This window comes from Microcebus murinus, chromosome 6 (genome assembly GCF_040939455.1).
Source record: "Microcebus murinus isolate Inina chromosome 6, M.murinus_Inina_mat1.0, whole genome shotgun sequence".
NCBI lineage: Eukaryota > Metazoa > Chordata > Mammalia > Primates > Cheirogaleidae > Microcebus > Microcebus murinus.
In genome coordinates, this window is record NC_134109.1 from 36,613,858 (window position 1) to 36,633,199 (window position 19,342).

Consider the following 19,342-nt stretch of genomic DNA (forward strand, 5'->3'; position numbering starts at 1 on the left):
TTCTTTATGTGGGCACTCTGTCCCTTATTTTCCTAATAAATTCATATCATACATATTTTCAGGCTTGCCAGAATCTCCCATTTACAGAGCTGTCTTCCTACAAAAGTTTCTCCAAATCAGTAAAACCAACAATAGACTAGAGAAATGAGCATGAAATAGTTCATTGAAATAGAAAAACAATTATAATAATAGAAATGCAAATCAAAACTATAATGCAATAGCATTTTTTCATTTATCAGATGAAAAAGATAAAATAATTCTATAATACATTGTGTTGGATAGAGTTGGCAGGTCAAGTTTGGTAGTAGCTATCAATATGTAAGATGCACATCTCTTTGACTTAACTATGTTTCTAATAACTTGTGAAGCTATATACTTGCATATTGTGTATGTGCATGCATAAAGATGCATGAACCAGGGTATTTATTTCATCATTGTTTGTAGTAAGAGAAGATTAAATAATTATGCTATATCCACAATAAGCAACATAGCACTATAAAAGAATGTATGCATTGTGTGTGTGTGTGTGTGTACACACATATATAAACCCATCTCTAAGGTATATTGTTAACTGAAGAAAAGCAAAGTACAAAACAGATTATTGTGTGCCACATGCTAGTACAAGCACAAAATATTCTTAGCAGGAAAGATAAGAAACTGGCGGTGCTGGTTGTCCCCTGCAGGGGAATCTGGGTAGCTGAGGGATAGGGGTAGAGAGGAATTTTCTTTTAACATGCCCCTATTGAACCATGTGTTTACAGTCCTTTTTAAAATTTTTTTAAGAAGTCATTTAAAAAAATAACTGACAAATGTTCCCACACACTTTCTATTAGCTCTCACTGGTGCTGGGAACGGGGGTAGTTACCTAACAAATAAACACTATTGGACGGTTAAATCACTGATTATAGTCTAGAAAAGGGGTTCTCAAAATATGGACCAAAGACCCCTGGGGGTCCCCAATACCCATGCAAGGAGTCTGAAAATTCCTCCCTTTTCCTACTCCATATCGGTCTGAAGCCAGATTTTCTTCAAATACTTAAATCAAATAACATATCACAATAGATTGAAGGCAGAGGAAGAGAAGAGAATCCTGGTTTCTTCTACCTGCCAGACATTAAGGGGACTTGCACAGAACAACTATTCTTCCTACCTATTTTTCTTAGTTTCAGAAAATATATATTTTTCATAAAATGTTTATGTTAACATGTAATAGGTTTAATATCATTACTTAAACATGGGTAAATAATTTAAAATTGTTTTAATGTCTAATATAGTAAGACATAACCCACATATCAGCATCAGAAATTTCTGTAAAAAAAATAAAAAATAAAAAAGAAGAAAAAGTTAAAAAAAAAAAGATATGACCCATATAAACAAAAGCTCTTTGGGGGTCCTCAATAATTTTTAAGAGCGTAGCGGGGTCTTAAGACCAAAAAGTTTAAGAATCACTGGGGGGGGGTATGGGCAATGTATGTAACCTTAACACTTGTACCCACATAATACGCTAAAAAAAATAATAAGTAAATAAAAATAAAACATAAAAAAAAAATCACTGGTCTAGAACACTCTCTCCCAACATTATCATGTTTCATCTTGTACATGGAGATCTGTGAACCTGTATTACTCCTTCTACTTGAAAAGAGGAACTCTTTGTATTCACTGTAGTGCTTAGCAGTGCTTTGCATATTATACAAGTGCAATGAATATTTGCTGAATTAAAAAAATGAATGTTGCACTCTCAGTTTTCTTCCAAATCTTCTCTCCCTTTCAAATTATCTTTGCTTTACTCTGCTGCTCTTTATAGGTAGCAATTCACTCATCTTTTGCTTTTCACTGCTAATACTTCTGAGATGCATAGTCTTCGCTTAACTCTAAGCCAAGTGTGACTAATCCAGTGTGGAGAGTTCCGGAAGGAAACAGGCCAGGAATTCAGTTTTGCATTCTGCCAACTTACTAACATCCCTCAAGTGTTGGCATATAATCATGTTATTCTTGCTCAAAGCGTACAGAGTCCCTGTTCACCACCTCATGTAGAAAAGCATCTGCCTGTGTACACACTCACATGTTTATTCCTCCTACCAGCCTTATCTCCCATTGACCCAACAACACCCCTGCACTGTAGTCAGGCTGACTGCCTCGCTGGTTCCCATAAGCTCTTTCCCAGGGATGCACTATTTGCATGGGCCACTGCCACCACCTCGCTGTTACCCATCCCCGGTTCATCCCCCATGCATCCCCCCCAGAGACTCCATTAAATCTTCTAGAACTACCTTTTCTTTCTTCCCACACCATATAGCAAACCTGTTCCTGGATGGAGGTGTCAGGCTCTGGGCTAGAGATTGGTGATAAAGGGTCAAATCACACACAGTCCCTGTCCTCTACAGGAATGTACCCAGTGGGGGAGACAGACATGACCACAATGAATGGTATGTTCCAAGCATTTTAAATGCCATGTTTCAAGCATTTTAAATGCTTTAGCTCACGTAATCCTCAAAAACAACCTAATTAGATCGGTGGTCCTATTGCCCCTAAGAAATCAAGTGACTGAATGCTGAGTGGATACATAGCCTGCCCTGTTACATATCTAGGAAGTGTCAGAGTCTTTAGGACCCTGGAGCTAGGGTTCTTTTTTTTTTTTCTTTTTTTTATTTCAGCATATTATGGGGGTACAGATTTTAAGGTTTCAATAAATGCCCATTTCCCCCTCTCCCCCCAAATGGAGCTAGGGTTCTTAGTCTATCTTATAATGTGTCGCGCCCGCATCGCCAGCAAGGAAGACGCGGCAACTGGAGTTCTTCTGACAGTGCTTTAATGGGGTTCCCTTTAGACTTACATGATGCGGAAGACCCAGCCCGGCAGCACGCAGGCTACTATATACCCTAGAAGCACAACCCCTAAACTGGGATAGGCCGCTCAGCTGTCGAGCCGCCAAAGCATTGGTCCATAGTAGGATCCTTCATTTGCATGCTTGCGCCACAGGGTAACCGACAATTGCGCGTGCGCTGAACTTGTTTACTGCTCTAGGCAAAGCCGGAAACAGGCGCCATCTTGTAATGGCGTTGACACCGCGCCCCACAATAATGCTTCCTGACTGAAATAGAATCAGAACATAATGGGCAAACTGATTGGGGAGTAAGGGAGAAAAAGCCTCTTTTTCTCGGAGGAGGGTGAGGGCAGGACTGGTAAGTGAAAGTTTCATCTTGTCCTTCTGTACAGCCACAGGGAGTAAAAAAACCCCAACCAAACAAGCCAGCATTATCAAGGGCATGGAGCTATGAATGGGAGAGAAACTTGGGCAACATATTGCTCTTTCTTTTGGATTCCCATAGAAGAGGTCATTGTCCATGCTTTTATTTAAGCATCAAATTTATTGAACTACACTTAGTTTGTATGCATCTGTTTCTACCATTAGACAGTTCATTGAGGATGGGGAAGATGTCTTATTCATCTTTCTATACCCACTAGCACATAGTAGGTGCTCAATACGTGTCCTTAAAGGAACGATTGATTGGTGTGCAAACTGGGGAGAGAGGGTTGACAGGTGAGATCAGGCTGAGGCCTGGTTTTAAAGAGCATGAGATGGCAATTTAAGCCTTATTATGGTGGCAAAAGGGAACAGGGAAGCTAGAAAGGTTTTTTTATTAATATTAATTTTTTCCCAAAGTAATACTATGTTTGTAGTTTTAAAAAGACATGAAAGGCTTTATAAGCAGTTCCCTGCTCAGCCTGTCTCCAGTCCCCAATTATGTTCTCCACGCAACCTTCCTCCAGCCTTTTAGCTGTTTGCCTGAATTTATAGCCATATTTCTAAACACTGTTCTGATAGAGGAATATTTGACTTATTAATTTTAGATACTGAATTCCCATCATAGTGTAGGAGGACTTTTCTGCCATGACCACCACCCCCATTATCGTGGATGCTTTTTAGATCTTCTCTGTAGGCCTAGCATGCTGACATTTCACAGTACGTACCTTAGTGTGTGTTCTCACTTATTGTTTTGGGTACACAGTAGAGACTCATGTCCTGTTCTTGGACATGTTCTTGTATTATTTGATAAATACCTCTCCTCTGTTTTCTCTCTTTTTTCTGGACATAATAATAATTGGACTTTCTGAATTGATTCTCTCTTTAAAAATGTTTTTTCTTCTAACTTCCATCTCTTTGCTCTTTGTACTTCTTTCTGTGAGATATTTTTTCATTTCTGTGAGCTCTTTCTTATTAACTGACATATACTAATATATATGCTATATATTAATGTCAGGTTTTTTCTTGTTAACTGAGATTATAGTATACATAATTACATGTAATCAATATATTATATCAGTTAATAAAGCTTGTTATATAATATATGTATTATATAACATACATACATATACACATAATTCTGTTATTCTTTTGGGGATGCAAACTCTTATCTTTATGAGTATAATAATAATTACTCCAAAGTTTTCTCTATATTGGCCCTATTTTCTGCATGTCCTTTTTCTCTATTTATTTGTTTTATGTTGGAGGTTTTTCTCAAATGTTTGGAATCTTTGGCTGGCTGTTCATTTTTAGAAGTAATGATCTGTGAAATGGGAGAGGGGAATTGGGAGTCCAGCCACTTTTCAGTATAGACTTTTGGTCTAATGCCATCTTGTGGATTTGGTGCCTATAAATACTGAGCCTCTGAGGCGTTTTTTGGGGCTAATTACCTTGCTTCTCATGAGCATCTGAGTTTTGTTCCTTAAATTGTTACAGTCTCAACCCTGCTAAATAACCACTCTTACATCCAATTTCCATCTTCTGTAAATCTATTAAAATCTCTTTTCTCATTTGCTTTGTTCTTTTGAGTTATTAACTTTTTTTTGGAGACAGAATGTTGCTTTGTCACCCTGGCTAAAGTACAGTGGTGTCATCATAGCTCACTATAACCTCAAATTCCTGGGCTCAAGGGATCTTCCTGCCTCAGCCTCCTAAGTAGCTGGGACTACAGTGGAACGACAGGTGTGTACCACCATGCCTGCCTAAATTTTCTATTTTTTGTAGAGACGGGGTCTCACTCTTGCTTAGGCTGGTCTTGAACTCCTGACCTCAAGTGATTCTTCTACCTTGGCCTCTCAGAGTGCTAGGATTATAAGCATGAGACAATGCACTGGGCTGTGGCTTATTAACTTTTTAAAAATTTAAAGCTGAGCGTGGTTGTACATACCTGTAGTCTCTGCTACTTGGGAGGCTGAGAAGGTTAGATTGCTTGAGCCTAGGGGTTCAAGACATGCCTAAGTAACAAAGTGAGGCTCCTCGTCTCTAAAAAAAATGAAAAATAAAAAAATAAAAGAATAGATCTGTGACCTTTGAGAGAAAGGTTTTCACAGAAGCCTAGAGATTAAAGCTATATTCTAGCAGATCAAAGAATAAAAGGGACATGGTGAAATAAACCTGCATAGCATATAGGGTTTCATAGAAAATGAAATTAATAAATTAAGGGTAGTCAAGGTCACAGGCAATTTTTTTATAGAATAGAAGAGAGACTTGTATATTTGCAGGAAGAAGAAGATTGAGGAGAAGATTGAGAGCTGAGGAGAAGATTGAAAACAAAATGAGAATACAATTGATGGTTGAAGGCCTCAGAGGACACGTGAGCAAACTCAGGGAAAGATACCAGCCTCAGGAGGAAGGGCACCCTGGTGGTTCCTAGGATCTCCTTCTGGTAACCTCTGCTCCCCTTAAAACACACTCACCCACAAACACCTACCCACAATGTTTTGGTCTTGCGCTAGTACCTTTCTCTCTCACACCAATTCAATCTATAGGAGACAAATTATGATATATATCCTAAAACATGAATTACTTAGTCTAGAATAACAGGAGAGGGGGCTCATCAGAAGAATCTAAGGTGAGCTTTGACACTCCCAGTTTTAATCACCAGTGAAGTCTCCATCAGTGGGGATAAACAGATGTCTCCTGTGCTCTTTGGTCATTCCACAGACAACTGCTGTATCAAATATCCACACGTGTGCATGTGGGTACAACCACATACAAAATCCTCCCAAGGACATTATACTTATCCAAAGAATACAGAGTTACTCCATCATGCTCCATCCTCTTCACCTGCTTTATTTTTCTTTATAGCACCAGGGCTGATTTTCAGCTACTATATTTTAGCATGGTTATGCCAATTGCTACATTATTGAAATACTGTACTTCCATGCTGGTAAGTCAATAGCTGCTGCCCTGGACCCTGAGGGCAGGTCCTGCTCTTGCTATCCCAGCATCTCCCAGACCTTTCCATGATCTAGCAAGTAAAGGGACAACACCAGTTACAAGAAGGCTAAGGCTGGCCTATGTCCTGATGGGGGTAGTGTGGTGGTAAGGAGAGGAGTACTTGGGAACACGGTGACAAACGAAAGCTTCTATACTAACACTTTATTGGGAAGTTCAATGTCAAGGAAGTTGGAGTGAGCAGGAAAGGGAAGTGAGGCAGGGAAGGAAGACAGAAAATATGAGGGAGGACATAAGGAAGTGATACCAAGTTGGCCATACCCGTGTTAAATATTTTGAATACCCAACTCTGCATAGTGCATATCATTAGCTGAAATTACATTATATCCTTTTTAATATAAATAATAGATATTGTCTGTTTGCCCATGAGAAAAGAAGCTACAGGAGAGTAAGCATTGCATTTTGTTTAACATTGTCTCTCCAGGACCTAGAATATACCTGGTACATAATAGGTCATGAATACTTGTTCAATGAATCAATTTGTATTAAAGATAAATATTTTTGCTAGGTGCTGTGGTTCACACCTGAAATTCTAGCACTTTGAGAGGCCAAGATGGGAGTATCACTTGAGGCCAGGAGTTTGAGACCACACTGAACAAGAGCCAAATCCCATCTCTACTAAAAATAGAAAAAATTAGCTGGGTATGGTGGTGTGTGCCTGTAGTCCCAGCTACTTGGGAGGCTGAGGCATGAGGATCACTTGAGCCCAGGAGTTTGAGGTTGCAGTGAGCTATGATGACCCCACTGCATTCTAACCTGGGGGACGGAATGAGACCCTGTCTCGAGAGAGAGAGAGAGAGAGAGAGAGAGAGAGAGAGAGAGAGAGAGAGAGAGAGGAGAGAAATATTTTGTTAAATAAAACACATTTTGTGTAAGTTGAGAGAGAGAGAGAGAGAGAGAGAGAGAGAGAGAGAGAGAGAGAGAGAGAGGAGAGAAATATTTTGTTAAATAAAACACATTTTGTGTAAGTTTCTGGCCACAATGGATGTAGTATTTTATATTATTTTTGGAAAGTGGTTTCTTTTTTTGTTTGTTTTGTTTTTATTTTTCTCAAGAACCAAAAAAGCACTCAGAAAAGTGGTTTCTGTTCCTCATTTTTTATCCCCCAGTTTCCTAATCCTGCCCACAGGTCTATGTGTGGAGAAGCAATGAGGACCATGCTTCTACCTCTAGGGCTACCATCTACTACCAGCAAAGCTTTGAAATCCTTCCTTTTCCTTGTCTTAGCTGATCAAATAGTTTAGGCATCTAGGGAAAAGGGGAGAATTGTTTACCTCCTGCCCAGAGCATTCTCCCAGGGAGTGAAGACAAAGGGTATAATTTATCCCATTTACACTAGGTATGTATTTATGAATTTGCTTTTTGAAGGAAATGTTTTTCATCTTTTTACTGCTCATGCTATTCTATGTAGCAGTCAAATAAGTTTTACACTTATTTCTTCTTAATTTTCTTTAATGTGGAAGATTTGTGAGAAAAATTATTACATGTTACAAGTTTAAGTGAGAAATGATTATCATTTATCAAAAGTAGTAAATTTTATAATATAAACCAACAACTATAATCTATCAGTTTTTAATATTTAAATTTAAGGATGGAAAAATGCTAATTAACTAGATGAATGAATTCATGACTGAGACTATAATCTACCTAAAAATGTAGCTTTTATCTTCTCCCAAATCTAGGAGTACCTTTCACTTCATTAGCCTCATAGTAATCATCTGTAATCACCTGCAATCATCTGATTACCAATTTATTCATGTTGCTGGCTCTCAATATGACTCTGATTTTATCTCCAGCATAAACACAGACTTTTAAAAATGAAAGAGAATAGGGCTTTGTTACAATGTGATATTATTATTGCACAGATATTAAGATCCTGGCAATCATGATCAGATCCTTCTTTACAATGCTTGGCTCATTTTAGAATATCGTATTATCTAGCAAGGAAATTTTTGTAACATAATGCTTAGAAAATTAAATCCAACCCACTACTAAATACTTTTCCAGGATATGAGATGAGAGAGTCAAATAATACATAAATCCAAAAAGAAGTAGACAATGAATAGGGATACTATTGGTATTTGAATCTGGGGGCAAAAAATTCTGGCCAAGTGTGAGGGCTCACACCTGTAATCCCAGCACTTTAAGAGGCCGAGTTGGGAGGGTCGATTGAGGCCAGGAGTTTGAAACCAGCATTAGCAACATAGCAGAAAAAATTAAAAAATTAGAAGGCGTGATGGTATACGTCTGTAGTCCCAGCTACTCAGGAGGCTGAGGCAGGAGGATCACTTGAGCCCAGGAGTTTGAGGTTGCAGTGAGCTATGATGATGCCACTGCACTCCAGCCTGAATGACAAAGACAGATCCTATCTCAAAAAAAAAAAAAAAAAAAAAAAAATTCCAGAAATCCTGCAAAAGAGAACAGAAGGCTTTCATATTTCTTTTACAGCTCAGGTCTGTATTATACGGTCACATACATCAGTTAGAAATCATATGGGAAAAAGAAAAATCCCAAGGATACCAGATAAGTCTGATAGTCTTATTTCACATACATTTATATCAGTTTCATCCCAATTCTCTTTTAGATACTGGGTTCTACTCTATTTTTCTCTGCCTATAACTTTAATCTATTTCGTTAATTCTACTTTCTGGCTGTTGTACATTCTTAGTCCTGTCAATTTCTTTTCTTCAAGAATCATTTTCAACAATTAAAGGGCTCAGCAAACATATCCTTTTTTTTTGTCTCCTTCCTATAATCTCACACAGTAAGGGGTGTAAGTGGAACAAAGAATCTTCAACTAATAATTCCTGAACTACACTGTGCTACATATGTTATTGTTATTTAATCTTCATAAAGTCCCTGGATGAGAGATATTGTCACTTGATGAGTAATTTGAGGTGTAAAGAAAGGTAAAATAATTTGCTCAAAATCACACATCTAGTTCTGAGTAATAGTCCTTATTAAAACATCTGCCTATTGTGGTGATTTTTTTTTTCAAAAAAATCCTTATCATTTAGAGATACAAAGAGTAATATTAACCAATGAAATGATGTTTGGGATTTGCTTAAAATCTGATAGGAAATGTAGTGGGAATGTGGGTTGACCATGAATTGAAGTTGAGAGATATGGTAATATTTATGAAGGTTCATAATATCATTTTTTCTACTTTTGGGTGTGATGGAACTTTTTCCTACTAAAAAGATCAGAAAAATAAGTAACCAGAAAAATAGAATTAAAATAAAATGACTGCAAGGAGAGAGGAGAAAAAAAGAAAGTGTAAATGTGTGGTTATATTTGGCTTAGCAATTCAAGAACTTTCTCAGCTCTTCATTTATGTACATGTAGAACCAATTTTGTAGCATATGCCCTGAATCAACTTCACATGAATGAGCAAATAGGCACGTTCAAATCTTATTTTAAAAAGAAGTGAATTTGTTCTCATACAATAATTAAGATCCCAAGCTGATCGTTTTGGCCCTAACCATACTTCTCTGTTTAAAATAAAGTACAGCCCTAATTCTTAATCAAATAGAAGACCCAGACACTGGTGTGTCAAATGCTCTGGTCTTTCTCTTTTCTTCTCTTTTTATTCCATTCAGTGTAGCTGTTTGTTCATTCTTTTAACTTCAAAGTGACAGGAAGAGAACATGCAGCTTAAACCAGTCAATTCAACACTTTTTAGCAGCACTGTGAAAAAAATTTTCTGGCTGTGGGTGATGTTTTTAACATAGCTATCAGTTTCAGCACTAGCCTTGCCTCTTTGCCAGCTTTCATCTGTCTGAACTTAAAGAGGTGATAGTAAAGTCCATTTTAAAACTGAAGAAGTTGAAACACCACCACCTCTTATCTTGAGAAGAGTAATTTGGCATAGTGACTGGTATAAACCAGCTGGCACCTGTCACGGGATGTTCTCACCACCACCCACCCTCTGGTTTCAAAGGCAGTCTTACTGACATTTGCAGAAGCTCCAGTGCTGGTGGCCTGCCAGGAAGCACTCCTTACATAGAGGAGGCATGCATGCCTAGGTGTAGGCTTTATATGTATTGGGAAACCTCCAAGAAGCTCTGGGATTCAAGATTTGGGCAAAGAAATATGGTGCTTAGGACAGGACCCAGAGACTTGAAGAGGAAGGTATTAGGCCAGGGTCTGAAGGACTAGCCAAACAAATGAGGCAGGAAGTCAGGGAACCAGGCTGGAATGGAGTTTGAGGCTAGGGCTGTTCCTTTTAGTTACATTTTAATAGAGAGGAAAAATAGGATCAGTTTGTGCATGTTGTATGTTTATACTAACCCATTCTCACAAATGTAAGACTGTCAACCTAAAGAAAGAAACTGAGGGTGGTTCACACCTGTAATTCTAGCACTCTGGGAGGCTGAGGGGGATGGATTATTTGAGCTCAGGAGTTTGAGACCAGCCTGAGCAAGAGCGAGACCTCATCTCTACTAAAAAAATTAAAAAAAAGAAAAAACAGAACTGAGGCAAAAATTAATACAAGTATAGAATTTATCTGGGCTGAATTTGAGAACTGCAACTGAGAAGATACAAATTCAAGCTGCCCGGAATATATGCTCCAATTATCAGCAGTTACAAGTGCGGTTTTTAAGGAAAAAGGCTGGGCAAAGTGGCTCATACCTGTAATCCCTGCCCTTTGGGAGGCGGAGGTGGGAGGATGACTTGAGGCCAGGAGTTTGAGACCATCTTAGGTGACATAGTGAGACCCTTTCTCTACAAAACATAAAAAAAAGAAAGAAAATTAGCTGAGTGTAGTGGCACATACTTGAAGTCCCAGCTACTTTGAAGGCTGAGGAGGGATGGAAGATTGCTTAAGCCCAGGAGTTTGAGGTTATAGTGAGCTATGATCAGGCCACTGAACTTCAGCCTGGGTGACAGAGCAAGACCCTAAATAAATAAAGGGGGGAAAAGAGGACAGTTCTTACATGGGTTCATTAAAATAACATAAGCCATTGATTGGCTATATCTTGTTCTTTGTACCACAAATTCCAGGAACATGAAGATAATGGATGAGGTTCACACTGTGCAATTTATGATAACATTTTAGGTAATTTATCAGTTAATCTGGAAACCACCGAGAAGGAACGAAAGAACAGTTGCCCCTGGGCATGGTGGGGGCAGAGACTGAAGTCTCATACTCATGGCTCTCTGAGCCTGACAAATTTTGCACACCTCACATAGTTCAAACTCTCTGAGCTACTTTTCTCTCTCAGAACAAAATGTCAAACATGGTTCAATGGAATGGCTTCCAAGTCTCAAACCCCCTCTCAAATGGATGATCTGAAGATCCCTTATACATGTGATTATGAGGGTCAATTTTATATATCAACCTGGCTAGGCTATAGTCCTCAGTTATTCAATCAAACACTAATCTATGTGTTGCTGGGAAGGTATATTAGATGTGATTAAAGTTCATAATCAGTAGACTAAGTAAAGGGGATTATCTTAAATAACCTGGGTGGGCCCGATTCAATCTGTTGAAAGGCCTAAAAAGCAGAACAGGTTTCCCAGAAGAAATTCTGCTTTAGACTTCTGCTTCAACTCATGCTTCAGTTCGTTCTAGCCTACCTTTCCTGATGGCCTAGTGATTTCAGACTTGCCTACCCAGGCCCCATGATTGTATAAAGTAATTCCTTGCCAAAAAAAATCCCTTATTACTATATCTCCTACTGGTTCTGTTTCTCTGGTTGAGCCCTACTATAGTGATTGAGCATAAGAATGTGCAAGTAACATTATGTACAAATTGTTTTTGTATTTTTTCTTTTGAGATGGAGGCTGGTCTCAAACTCCTGGCCTCAAGTTATTCTCCCGTTTCAGCCTCCTGAGTAACTGGAATTGTAGTAACTGGGCACCATTGTGCCCAGTTCATTCTAAAATTTTAAATTAATTAATTCATTTTGAGTACCAGGTGCAATTTAGACTTCATGTTAGTAAATACAAATATTTGTGCATATATGTGAGCATGTGTGGAGATACATACATATATATATATGTTTTTCTTTTTTAGATAGTCTTGCTCTGTCACCCAGGCTGGAGTGCAGTGGCCTGATCATAGCTCACTGTAACCTTGAACTCCTGGGTTCAAGCGAGCCTCTAGACTCAGCCTACCAAGCAGCTAGGAGTTATAGGTATGCACCACAACACTTGGCTTATTTTTATATATTTTTTTTGTAGAGAGGGCATCTGGCTATGTTGCCCAGGCTGGTCTCAGACTCCTGGTCTCAAGTGATACTTCAGCCTCATTCCCAAAGTGCTGGCTTTAGCGGTGTGAGTAACCCCACCCAGCCCATACTACAATTTAAAACTATTTCTTAAAACTTTTTTCTTGGTAGTGTTCACCTTAAAGAAAGAATCTGAGGCAAAATTAATATGGAGTTTATTTGGTCCATGGTTTGGAATGCTCCAGAGAACAAAAGAGAGGCCCAAGTTTTTAAGATAAAAAGAACGAATCAGGAGAGGGGGTGATTACAAAAGTTGTTTGGTAGGAATTCTCATTGGTTTACAGATATAACATTGGTCAGTCATTGGCTGTACACTGTTGAACTACAAGGTATATGGCTCCTTTGTGTGTGTTAGTCTAAAATTTGCATAGCAAGTAGCTTCAAAGAGGTAATTATTTAGTTCAAGGGGGAGTGAGATGTGACTGATGTGACATTTTATTAATAAATGCCTCTCTGGGGCCTGTTAATTTAAAGGGGCTTGCATTTCTCAGATAAAAGAATTTTTTTTATTTTTCAGTAGCTCTTCGGTGATAAGTTAAATTTAAGAATAATAGCATTCATGGGACAGAATGAGGGCGGGTTAATAAAAAAAATAATATTCAGCCTTTTCTTTTTCTATTTTGGACATAAAAACTCAGTTCTTTTAGTTTTCCTTCTTATCAGATGCTTATAAAGACATTTCTGTTTTCTCCTTTGACTTCAGTCCCCAAGATTGATTGATTGATTAGTTATTTATTTAAGAGATGGGGCCTCACTCCATCTCCCAGGCTGGAGTGCAGTGGCACACTCATAGCTCACTCAAACTCTTGGCCTCAAGAGATCCTCTCATTTCAGCCTCCTGAGTAGCTGGGATTACAGGCATCCCCAACACAATCTAATATATGCATTTTTTTGTAGAGGCAGGGTCCTACGATGTTGCCCAGGCTGGTCTCAAACTCCTGGCATCAAAAGATTCCCCTGCACTAGGATTCTCAAAGCACTGGGATTACAGGCATGAGCCACCAAACCTGACAAAGATTTTTGTTTTAAACTGCAGTTGTCATATCCTAAACCACTAACCTCCAGATTTATTAATTATTTTTATTTTATACTTCTCAGTAGAAAAAAATTTTTACCATTTACTCGAATACATAATATTATATTATTATACTTTACATATATATCAAAAAGTTTATACTGTTTATACAAAATTTAAAAAAAACATGGAAGAAAATGTTGAGATTAAAAAGTAAATACAAATAGGAGTTCTAATATTCTCTTTCTGCATCTCAAGAGTCATCTTTCATTTATTTCACTTTGAGGTCACTCCTTAAACTATTTTTCAACAGATGGAGTACTAAGATGATTCAGGGGTTCATACTGTTAAAGGCAGTAATGGTGTCTGTTTCAAATTCTATTTTGAACTTTTCAACAAACAAAATAATTATTTAAGTTTTTTCTTTTTAAAATGGATCAAACATTTTGGGGATCATCCATAAGTCTGCTGAGTGAGCACTTAGAGTTACAGTTATTATACATCAGCCAAATGTGCCTATAAGGTAGTCAGTAAGGTAGTCAGTTAATTTACCACTCCTCTAAACACTGCTAACCACAGTAGTAGTCTTTTGTTATTTTTTTTTTAAGGCTGATTAAGTGAAGCAGTGGGAGTAGAGACAGAACAAAGGAATCTGTAACTGGTTGTGATCAATTAGTTGTAAACACTACTGCACTCAGGCCAGCCCACAGAAATAGTCTTTTTTTTTTTTTTTTTTTTTTTGAGACAAGAGTCTCCTTGTGTTGCCCAGGCTAGAGTGCAGTGGCATCAGCCTAGCTCACAGCAACCTCAAACTCCTGGGCTCAAGTGATCCTCCTGCCTCAGCCTCCTGAGTACCCAAGCCACGCAACACCATACCTGGATAATTTTTTCTATTTTTAGTAGACACAGGGTCTAGCTTTTGTGCAGGCTGGTCTAGAACTCCTGAACTCAAGCCATCCTCCCACGTTGGCTTCCCAGAGTGCTAGGATTACAGGCGTGAGCCACGGCACCCAGCCGCCAGGGTGATCTTCACTACATCTAAACATTTCACTTAGTACTTCATATAGAATATTAAAAGGAGAACTATAGTGATGATTACACCCAATTTGTCTCTTATTTAGTGGGAATAAAAAGGAGTTAGATCTGCAATGTTTCATTTACAAACAACCACCTGAAACTTTTTCTCATCATTTAGAAATAAGACACAAAAATTACAAAAATAATATTTTTAAAACAAAAATGCAACAATTCCAACTATCAGTCATGAAAGCAGTTTTTGCTTCGCTTTAATCCTGTAAAGTGTACTTAATTTTTAATCTAGAAATGTAGAACTATTCTATATACCCCAAATCATGTTTTTTTCTTATACAAGGGAAACAGTTTGTATTACATGTTAAGTAGGAAAAAAATTAAAATTTGTTAAAAGAGAAAAGTCTACTCAGGAAAAGTTTTTGGTATTATAAAATGACTTTTACTTTTGCTAGACACAAAAGTGATGAATATTCCTAATGATGTCACAGAAGTGAAAAGAGTTCATGATTCAATAAAGGCAAGGAAACCATGCCCTAAACTCTTATAATAAAGGCTGAAAATAGACATCATAATACAATCTTTAATAACATACAATATGTGTTCTTCTTATGTTGGTCATGCTTAACTATAGCAGTATTTTCCTGTTAAGACAGCCGCCAGTTCTGCTTCCTGTCATCACAACACTTGATTTATGTAAGCAGCTGCTACCCATGCCATCATAGTATACATAAATGCTAAATTTAGGGTACTGTTCAAATATTTTGGAGTGGATACTAATATGAAACACAAAGATCGTTTGTTGTAATGGCAAAAATTTTACAAAGAGAATTTTATCCACTCAGTGCGGTGAGCACGAATATGTAGCAGAGCGCCAGGCACAGAAGTGAAATGCTTGTTGGAAACGCTAACATTTATCTTTTACGAACATACATGAAATCTTTCAATTTTTCCTAAGTGTCTTTTGCCTTTGATGGTGCTGATAAACCAAAGGAAAAAGCCCAACGGAACACATCAGAACAACAATAAATGTCAGGGGGTGTTATTAACTGCATTTTTTATATATACACGGAAAAAGTGACAACCCCTTTAAAGTTGTGGGACTTCAGCGTCTAGGACTACAAATCCCAGAGACCCTGAGGCCAAGGCGGAGCTACCATCATATTGATAACTTTTCACCAATGGCAGAGCCAGAGAACTCCCACGCCACGTTCAGCAACACCAACGACGGTCTGAAGGGCAGGTTCCTTTGCTTTCGAACACTGAGGTAGTATTTGGGCTTTCTGAGCATATGTGGTTGTTTCAAGGCCTGATCCTAACTACTAAATTATTCCTCACCCTCAGTGGAAGTTGCCTAGTCACCATTACAAGTTTGGCTCGGTGGAAGCTAAATACTGAAAGCATTCCAAGCGGCCCAGTACCCGCGGAAAGGTCCAGTTTTCCGGGGAAGAGGCGGAACCCTCCTTATTCCTGCTCTTCATTGGCGTACAGACGACTTCATCACAACCAATGGGATCGCTGAAACTTCCGTTCGCGTAACGTGTGAGGAGCTGGTGTGCGGCGCTTACGTAAACTGGGTCTACGCAGGCGCAGTCGTCTGCTCTCGTCCAATCGGGAGCTGGCGAGAGAGCGCGGCTCCTGGCAAATTCATCGCCCCTACACCCCTTGCCTCTTGCGCTTCCCCTGGCTATGGCCCGCCTCTCTGCTGCTGGCCAATCCTCTTCATTTTCCTGTGCATATTTACCCAATCAGCGAGGTAGAGGGCGGAGTTCCGGTCATCTGCTCTAAACTGCGGCGGAGTTTTCGTTTTCTTCTGGGCCAGTCGGGGGCTGGCTGTTGAGGTACATTCTGCAGGGCCGAGCTGGGCAAGGTCCCCGGGATGGGCAGCTCTCTTGATGCGCGGCAGCAGTGTTGGTTGAATCTAGAAAGCTAAAGACGCTGAACATCTAGCGCGGGGAGCGCCGAGGGAAATGGGAGGTGCTGGGAGGAGGGAGCACGTGGGTCAAACCTGTTCCGTCCCTGCCCAGAGACCCTTCTGCGAGTCAGGTAGCGCTGCCGACACCGGCCCAGCACTTTATGTGGCCTGTTTCTCAGCAAAGGCTAAATCTCCTTCGTTAATTTTCAAGGGTGGGTAGTGAGGACTTGTTTCCCCCCTGCTCTTCCCTTCCCCCTCGTTCTTTCCCCACGCCATCTCCTGGGTTCGGTATTTTTCGAGGCCAGAAAGCAGATTTTTACTTGGGAAGAGATGTCACGTGACATAGTATGTGCTGTAATACCTGCTACTATGTTAAGTACTTCACGTGTGTGATTATCATTTAATCCACTCAGTCTGAAGAAGTAGGTACTGTTTTCATTTCACGGACGAAACAGACGTAGGCATTACATTATTCGTCACTGTGATCTGTGCATCTTGTCTCTGACAAATATTGTGGCATTCGGCTTCCATGGATGTAAAATTAAAAGGTGGTGATGTAGGGCCGGGCGCGGTGGCTCACGCCTGTAATCCTAGCACTCTGTGAGGCCGAGGCGGGTGGATTGCTTGAGGTCAGGAGTTCACAGCCAGCCTGAGCAAGAGCGAGACCCCCTCTCTACTATAAATACAAAGAAATTAATTGGCCAACTAAAAAATATATATATAGAAAAAATTAGCTGGGCATGGTGGCGCATGCCTGTAGTCCCAGCTACTCGGGAGGCTGAGGCAGCAGGATTGCTTGAGCCCAGGAGTTGGAGGTTGCTGTGAGCTAGGCTGACACCAGGGAACTCACTCTAGCTTGGGCAGCAAAGTGAGACTGGCTCAAAAAACAAACAAACAAATAAATAAATAAAATAAAAGTCAATACAGGCTGGGCACGGTGGCTCATGCCTGTAATCCTAGCATTTTGGGAGGCCCATCTCCACAGAAAAACCAAAAACGTCAATAAAACATACCTGGGAATGAATTAATTCATTGTCATTTTTGAAAGATACTGAAGTAAGTTATTAGCCTTTGACTGGACAAGTCAGCCTCAGCTTCTTCAACCGCAGAATTGAAATCAGTACCAAACTTGACCATTTATTGAAGTTGTGAGGATCAAATGATGGGGATATGGGTTATAAGTGACTGATGTAAACTACACACGAGTGTTTCTGCTTTTCAAATGCTTCCCTGTGGAGTCTAGACTCTCATTTGAACATACTGCACAGGTTAGCACGCAGCCAAGTACCACTAAAGTGTGAAATATCTCATAAGCCTATGTGGACTGCTTGTCCACGGTTCAGGACAGTATTCCCTGTCAGTGCAGAAGTGTTACTTGTCTGGTTTGTACTCTTACCTTAGACTGGTGTAAGTAACATAAAGGAAAAGTAAATCGGCCCATATACTGTGTTTCCCTGAAAAGAAGACAGGGTCTTATATTTATTTTTCCTCAAAAAGACACCCTAGGGCTTATTTTCAGGGGATGTGTTATTTTCCCCTCAAAGCCTCAGCTTGCAGCATGCACAGGATGGCCGGAACTCCTCTGATCCCCTCCACTTCCCCCACAAGAAGACAGTAGCTCTCATGTTTTTGTCATATCTTCAGAAGAAGACAGCTGTCTGTTGCACTCTCTGGAATTCATAATTCTTAGGAGTTTGGATCTGATTGAGTTGGGTTTGTTACCATTCAGTATAGGTAGGTTGGAATAAGATAATATATGAAAAAAATCCAGTTCTGATAAGGCACTCAATGTATAATAATCATTAAATATCTCTGCTTTTTTCATGGAGTAGGAATGGGAAAGCAAGGAGAAACACATGAGAAGTTTCTGTGGCCCCCACCTGGAAGTGGTCTACATTACTTTTACTCACCTTCCATTGGCTAGAAGTCTGTCACATTGCCACACCTGACTAGTTAAATTGTGTGTCTAGCTAGTGATCAGCTGATGTGTTAGTCTGTGCTATAATGGGTAGAACCTCTAGCCAGCTGCTTACAACTTGTTTGCAGCTCTTAGTTTTCGACTGTTATTTTCTTCACCCTATAAACTCCATTGTCATCCAAGGGTGTTTGTAGACAGCTCTATTGGATAAAGTTCTTTTTAAGCTGGCTCCAGACCTGTACTTTCAGTCAGGTCCACAGAAAAAAGTCTCACATCTTTTGCCCCGATAAAGTCTGTAGTGGGCAATAACAATGCAATGCAGCCATTTCTCCTTGTTCTGTTTGTATTGGTAGCCAGTTGTAGTCTTTTTCATTTTTCCAGCATGGATCCTATATCAACAATTTGCAGGGGACCAGATCAAGTAGCTCTCATGCATAGTAAAGTGAGGACAAAGAAAAAATTTCACAATATTCCCATAAACTTTTTCCAAAGAGATTATTATTTTTTTAAACTAGATTTGGGCCAACTCCTTTGCAAGCCCAATGTGAGTGGTCTGCCATCTAATTTTGAGATGTGAGGATATAGTATGCAGTTGATAAGCCACAAAATTTTTATTTTTTTACACTTAAAGTACAGTTTATTGGGGATTTTCTTGATTAATTGTATGACTTTTCAAAAGAAATTCTCCCCACTAATCCAAACCTAAGCTATTTCACTTATTTGTTAAATGCTCACATTTGGTTCACCAACCCTTTGTTTCTTGAGATAGTCAGTTGTCTTACTTTGTTTACAATAAATGTCAGTGACTGAGATGAATGATAGTTATAAGTGATTTTTTTTTAAACTCCTGAAAAATAGTATTGTTTTAGGGCCACATTATTTCACATCTAAGCATTTAAAATTGGATTCACTTAGCTTTAAATGCAGATTTTTCTTGGGTTCCAAGTTCATTTTGGCAGGGCCGATTCAT

General features: G+C 39.2%; 1 protein-coding gene across 1 annotated transcript in view; it reads left to right on the plus strand.

Annotated features, from left to right (window-relative positions):
* The first annotated feature begins 15,764 nt into the window (after positions 1-15,764).
* WDR89 (WD repeat domain 89) overlaps positions 15,765-19,342 on the plus strand; it is a 39,374-nt gene continuing 35,796 nt past the window's right edge. The window contains exon 1 of the mRNA XM_012777666.3: positions 15,765-16,380. The gene's annotated coding sequence lies outside the window, so the exon portion shown is untranslated. The remainder of the gene's footprint in view (positions 16,381-19,342) is intronic.